Source organism: Chlorocebus sabaeus, chromosome 15 (genome assembly GCF_047675955.1).
Source record: "Chlorocebus sabaeus isolate Y175 chromosome 15, mChlSab1.0.hap1, whole genome shotgun sequence".
In the NCBI taxonomy this organism is placed as follows: Eukaryota; Metazoa; Chordata; class Mammalia; order Primates; family Cercopithecidae; genus Chlorocebus; species Chlorocebus sabaeus.
In genome coordinates, this window is record NC_132918.1 from 43,710,310 (window position 1) to 43,716,309 (window position 6,000).

Sequence of the window (6,000 nt, forward strand, 5' to 3'; positions counted from 1 at the left end):
CTCAGAACCCAAAGTCCTTCAGGAAAAACAGAAATTCAGTAGACACTTTGGGGAGGTCTTGAGTTTTGTCCCTGAATTGTCCAAACTGTCTAGTGGCTTTGCAAACATCCAAAGCAACTGCGTGGGTAAGAAGAGAACGAAAAAATACCTTAGGGCATGGGTACAGGTCCATCTAGTGTAAATGTGACCATGAGGATACACTTTGAAACTTGTCCTGCCTTCTTTTTTTCTTTTTTTCCCTCATTTAGAGCCAGTGTAGACTACGTGAGCCAAAATGCAGGGCAAAACAAGGTGAGCAAGGCTGTACGTGATCTTGAATCCGAACAGCCTTGGGAAATGTCTGCAGAGAGAATAAAGCAAAATTAGAGAATTATCTATCATAGCTGTGACATGTAGTTGTAGAATTGCAAAAATAAGAAAAAATAATCCACCAATAACATTAGATGATGTATATAGGCCATCAGAAGGATGATTTAGTTTTCCCTTGTCTATGACTGAAGGCTAGCCCATGCAAGACCAGATTAGCCACATGAGAATAGTATTCTTTGCCAAAACTAAGGAGAAACTGCAGACACCTCAAGGTCCTTGCTTTGTGTCATTGCAAGGTCTTACTTAGGGTTTAACAGAGGCCTCTAGCTTTTGAACCGATTAATGTATTCATTAATCCTCTAAAGAGTACACCCAGCATCTTGGTGAAAAACCTTTTTCCTGAAATGTTCATATTTCTAAGCCATGAAAAATAGGCATCTGCCCCCAAAATATTTGCTTATTTATTTCCTCTGAGAGAATTGAGTTGCCTGATGTACATAAGCAGTTCCTCATCACACTTTAGCCACTTTCACCTGAGAAAATAGTTTCAAACATACCGCAAATTTTTCCCTACATTTCCTGCCACTGCATTTAGTAAAAAATTTATAGTGAAATGTTTTCTATTGCCCCCAAGGCTGGAAAACTTTCTTTTGTGAAAATAAATAAATAAATAAAAACCTGTTGTAGAAAAACAGCCTTTTTAAAAATGTGAAATATCATTTCACTGTAAAAAGTAAAAAAAAAAAAAAAAAAAAGGAGTGGTAATCCAACTTCCGGAAACTGTTGTGAATTATTTCACCAGACCCTTTTAAAAGGGGATTAGCAGGGCTTTGGGAGCAAAATCCTTCTGTTTTATTCAATCTCTGATTTTATGTTATAATTACAAGCTGTAAAGACTCTGGAATTAGTATGCAGGCACTGTCAGGACCGATGCAGGTGCTATTCTAACGGTTCAGCTTTTTAATTAAGAAAAGAGGTAAGAAAATCGAATCATAAAAACACTTTTGTGAGAGCTGAGAACATTGCAGCAACTGCATGAATAAAGCCTTTATACCTTCCCCTGACAGGTCAGCTACTGAGGCTCTGACTTACGACCTTTTCAGGGCCAGACAATAGTTAACAGCTTTCTCACCTTGTCCCCACAGAACCTTTTCTTCTAGGACGGATCTTATGGAAATTGCCTTAAGTAGCTTCACTTTCACAAAAGATATTGCAGTTAGAATGGATAGAATGGATACATATCCATATTGAAATGCCTGCTCTTCAGTCCCAACTACAGATCTCTTGTTCTCTGGATCTCTTCTCATGGGTGGGGGAGGGTGGTGTCTAGGAGGCACAGAAAGTAGATGACGGAATAAAATCTGCCCTGAAATAGGCATACAGGGGCACACAGAACCAAGGCCAAAATGAACACCCCCACCCCTCCACTCCTGAGAAAACAAAACAGAAAAAACTCAAAACAACAACAGCAAAAACAAGTTTAAAAAAACACCCGAGTCATGGGATGCAGGCTGTTCTGGGCTTTTCTGAAGTGGACTCTTCTTGTAGGAAATAAATTTGGCCTGAACACTCCATAGTGGCTTTGGAGGCAGCCAAACCCAATGGGGGTGGCTTAGTCCTTTGTAAGTTTTTCAGCTCCTTAGTTACCCTTAAGTGTTCTTCACCTGTGAGTAAAATTGTTCTTACAATACTTCAAGGCAAGTTCCCCAGCTGTTCCACCGTAGTGAAGCTGGAGCTGCCTCAGCCTTGGAACACTTGACTGTGTTCGACCTGTGGAGGCCCTGGAGCCCCCACTATTCTCCTATCTCCGGCTTTGCCACAGTTCGGATCCCAGATCGGGACTCTCAGGGAAGACCGCACTCTGCCTTCCTTGGGCGTCACTAAAGCAGGCCCCACCCATCACCTTTTCTTCTCAGACCCTGACAGGGTGTGTGATTGGGGACCTGGTCCACTGCCAGCAGCCCAGGCCTTGCCCTTCCTAAGGAGGCCGGGCGCGCCTGGGCCAGGTCCAGACAATGCAAGTATTAGGATATCAGCCGCCCTCGCAATGATCACGCGTTCAACGATTTTGTTTTCACGGCTGAGGGGGCTTTTTTCCAATGTAAATCAAGCGCTTTAGTTATTAGGGCCGAACACTAATCTCCAACAACCTTGACATAATGTGGCCGGGCGCGCCGGCCCACTTCGCACCTGCAGTCTGAATAGGGCTCCTTGTCAATGGGGGACACGCTTGTTGCCCTGGCTTGCAAAGGAGGGAAGTGAATAAGTCAAGCTTTGTGAATGTCCATGCGCGCTCTCCCTCTCTCCTTTGATCACGGAAAATGTCTTCTAATTTGTCCCTTTTTCATTGTAACAACGTTTTCAAGGCCCTTTCTATTTTTCCAAACCACATTTTTATAAAGGACATAAATCGCCCCCCGAAAACAAAAGGGGCGCGCCCTGGCCAACTGGCGCTATCACGCTTCAGCGTTTCAGGGCTCCAGAAAGATTGTTGGTTCTTGAGGCTTCCATCTCAGCAAACACTGGACTGGAAGGCCCCAGTTCTCCAGAGCTCCAGATCTGGGCTTCTGGGAGGAGGATGGCGACTGGGCTCCTTAAAGGGGAAAGTAGAGGGGCCTCCTTTTTAGTGAGTGGGGGATGTACACACTCAGAAGATCAATGGGGCTAAGACTCATATACTAGGAACCCAGGGGAAGATGTGTCTTTTAGGAATGTGATGCAGATCTCCTGGGCTAACCGGAACTCATCAGGCAGTTTCTGGACTTCATGAAAGTGGAAAGGAGTGATCCACCTTTCTTACACAAGGCAGGTGCTGGCGCTCACTGCACTCTGACCACAGCGTTTTGCAAACTTTTCTTCCCACTTCACCTCGCTCCCTCAATTGGCTGTAGTCCTGCATTCTCCAAAGAGCCAAGGGAGTTGTGCGGGCATATGGAGGGGCTTCCTGCCCACAGACAATACCCCAGATCTTTTGTGGGGGGCCACAGAGTATTTTAGGAAAACTCTCACCCCATACAAATCCTACAGGAAAACAGAGGATTAATATGATTTTATACTGGGTGGAGAAGCAACCTCTGTTGGATCTGGCTTTCACTCTGGATGGGAATTCACTCAGTCTCTTTCTAGGAACACAGGGACATTAATGACGTTGATGTCTCATTTGGTGGGATATTAATTATCAGGTTGCAAATCAATGAGCAACCTCTGCTCTTCCTCCCTCACCTCCACTCCCAACATTGATTCAGTTTGGATTTTCACATGTTTTAAGGACCCTCTTGCCAAGAACACTTTTCTCCTAGTGTTTTAACTTCCTCCCTTTATCATAGAAGATCAAATAATTTTTCTAGTATAGAGATGTCTAAGACTTCTTTTTTTCTTCCTCCTTGGTTATTACTTTAGATCAGGCTCTGGGAAGAAAACTAACATAACCTACTAATACAGTAGAAAACACTTTGATGTCTTGCCAAGAAACACACTTCCTTCAGGAGAGAAGTCAACATTTGTTTTTCACATTAAATGGCATGAGTTGCCAGTGGAAAAAAAAATTCTAAGGACCACTTTTTAATTCGATGGATAGCAACCACAGGGGTCTAAAAGAAAATAACGACGATAGCTATAGACACAAATAACTAAATTACCAAAACGTTAGTATATCTCCCAGCTTCATTAATATGTAACAGACTCCCCAGTTAATCTCCAAAAGCTAGTGTTCCCCCTGTAAAATAGCACTCTGGGACGAATTGTACATGAGATCAATCACTGCTAATGCAAGAAGGTTTACTGCAGGAAAGAAAAAAAAAAAAAGCTATTTACACCTTCAAATAGAAGCTTTTCAGATTTAGGAGTAAGAGCCATACATCACCAAGAGTAAATGATTATGAATTGGTAAATGCGCCCTCCAGCGATTAGCTATGCGATGCTATTTATCATTTCTTGGGTGGTGATGATGGTGGAGGGTTTTTTCTTCCTCTCCTTTTCCTTCTTCTAAAACCATCTGACTGTTTGCAAGGAAACAATTGACAAGTAGAGGGGAAGAAGAAGAAGAAAAAAAACACTGAGGGAAACTTTGTTTTTGCATATACTGTAAATCATCAAAGCATGGAGGTGCAGATTTAGGTGGGGTCACGTACAAAAGCTTAATAGGAAACAATGCAGCCATTTTATTGTTTCATTTATTATTAGGAGATTATTTGACTATTGGTGTTGACACCTCAGCAGGTATCATTTTTCCCCTCTCGTCTTCTCCTTTTACTCAACACTCCTCCCCACTACATTTCCCCCTTCGTGGGTAGTTTACCATCTGACAAATGCATTCTTGTATCTATTATTATTCTTTCCCCCCTCCTTCTTTTTCTCCTTCTCCTTTTCCTCTTCCTCCTCCCTCTCTCCCATCCTCCTCCTCCTCCTCTTTCTTTCTTTCTTTCTTTCTTTCTTTCTTTCTTTCTTTCTTTCTTTCTTTCTTTCAAGAGGGAACTTTCCTTTGTATGCGCGGGGCGCGGCCTGTCTGAGCTGGAGTCCTTGCGCGTGGCAGTGTGTCTGCGCAAGATTACTGCCGGGAGGCCAGCTCAGCCACAGTCGTCCAGGGAAACGGCGCTCCAGCCAAGGCATGGGGTCAGGGACTCCTGGGGACCCTGCTTGCTGTTTGCAACACAAAAGCATATGCAGCCCCTAAACATTCCAAGAGAGACAAAGGCTGGAGCCGAGGACTGACTTTAACCCTGGTTAAAACTAACTCACAGCTCACCCTCTTGCCCGATAGAGCTTTTGCAAGGTAATGTGGGGGCTTTGAGACTCTCCTAGGGTCAGGAGCTCTCATACTTACTTAGGCCCCTGCCTCTGCTGGGCTAGGGATCGGTGGTGGGGCAATTTCTGGTGGCAATGTGAAAATAGGTTCTAATGCAAAGTAGAAGGGTGACCCACGCCAATGAAAGGCAAGAAAGGGGGTCAGTGATCGCATCTTGGAGCTCAAGCCTTTCGAGATGCCTGTCTATCCGCCAGGAATGCCGACTTCTCTGATCCTTGATAGGAGAGGGGCGCTAGCTTTGCCTGAGGGTGATAGTAGCGTGAGCAGCATGGCCAGTTGGGTCTCAAAACACCTAGCAGGAAAAGGCGGGTTAGAGCAAGAGTCTATAGTAAGGACTTCAGGAGTCCGGTTCGGTAGATCTGGGACTCACCTGCCCACACTTTCAAAGAAAGAGTTGGCTACCTGAACTTAGCGATGGTCCAACTTTAGCGATGGCCCACCTTTGGTAGCTGAAAGGGCTCTATGGGCACGGACATACTTCAAAGGCTCCAGTACATTTGCATCCACACCCACACTTGAGGATGTTGAATATTTGAACGGCAGAGGAAGGTGAAGTTTTGGAGGCCATTTACTGTGGGTTGCTAGGATAGCCAACTGAAAGAGAAGAAACCAGTGCAACTGTCACATATTTCCAATGGCACTGTAATTTGGATCTAAGTTGGGTCTAGGGCCTGTTTTTTAGGTTGAAGAGATTTAATACAGGTGGGAGGGGGGTTGTGGCTTTAAGTCTGTCACAGCAGGTAATGTTCCCTAGGGGATATTTCAGATAAAAGTATAGAAGGCCCAGTAGATTGTCTCAAGGTTATGAAACAAACTCAGGGCAGTGCCCCATAGGCAGGAAAAGGTCCCATTTCAGGCTTGCATTAGGATTCATTTTTAAAGCTAAA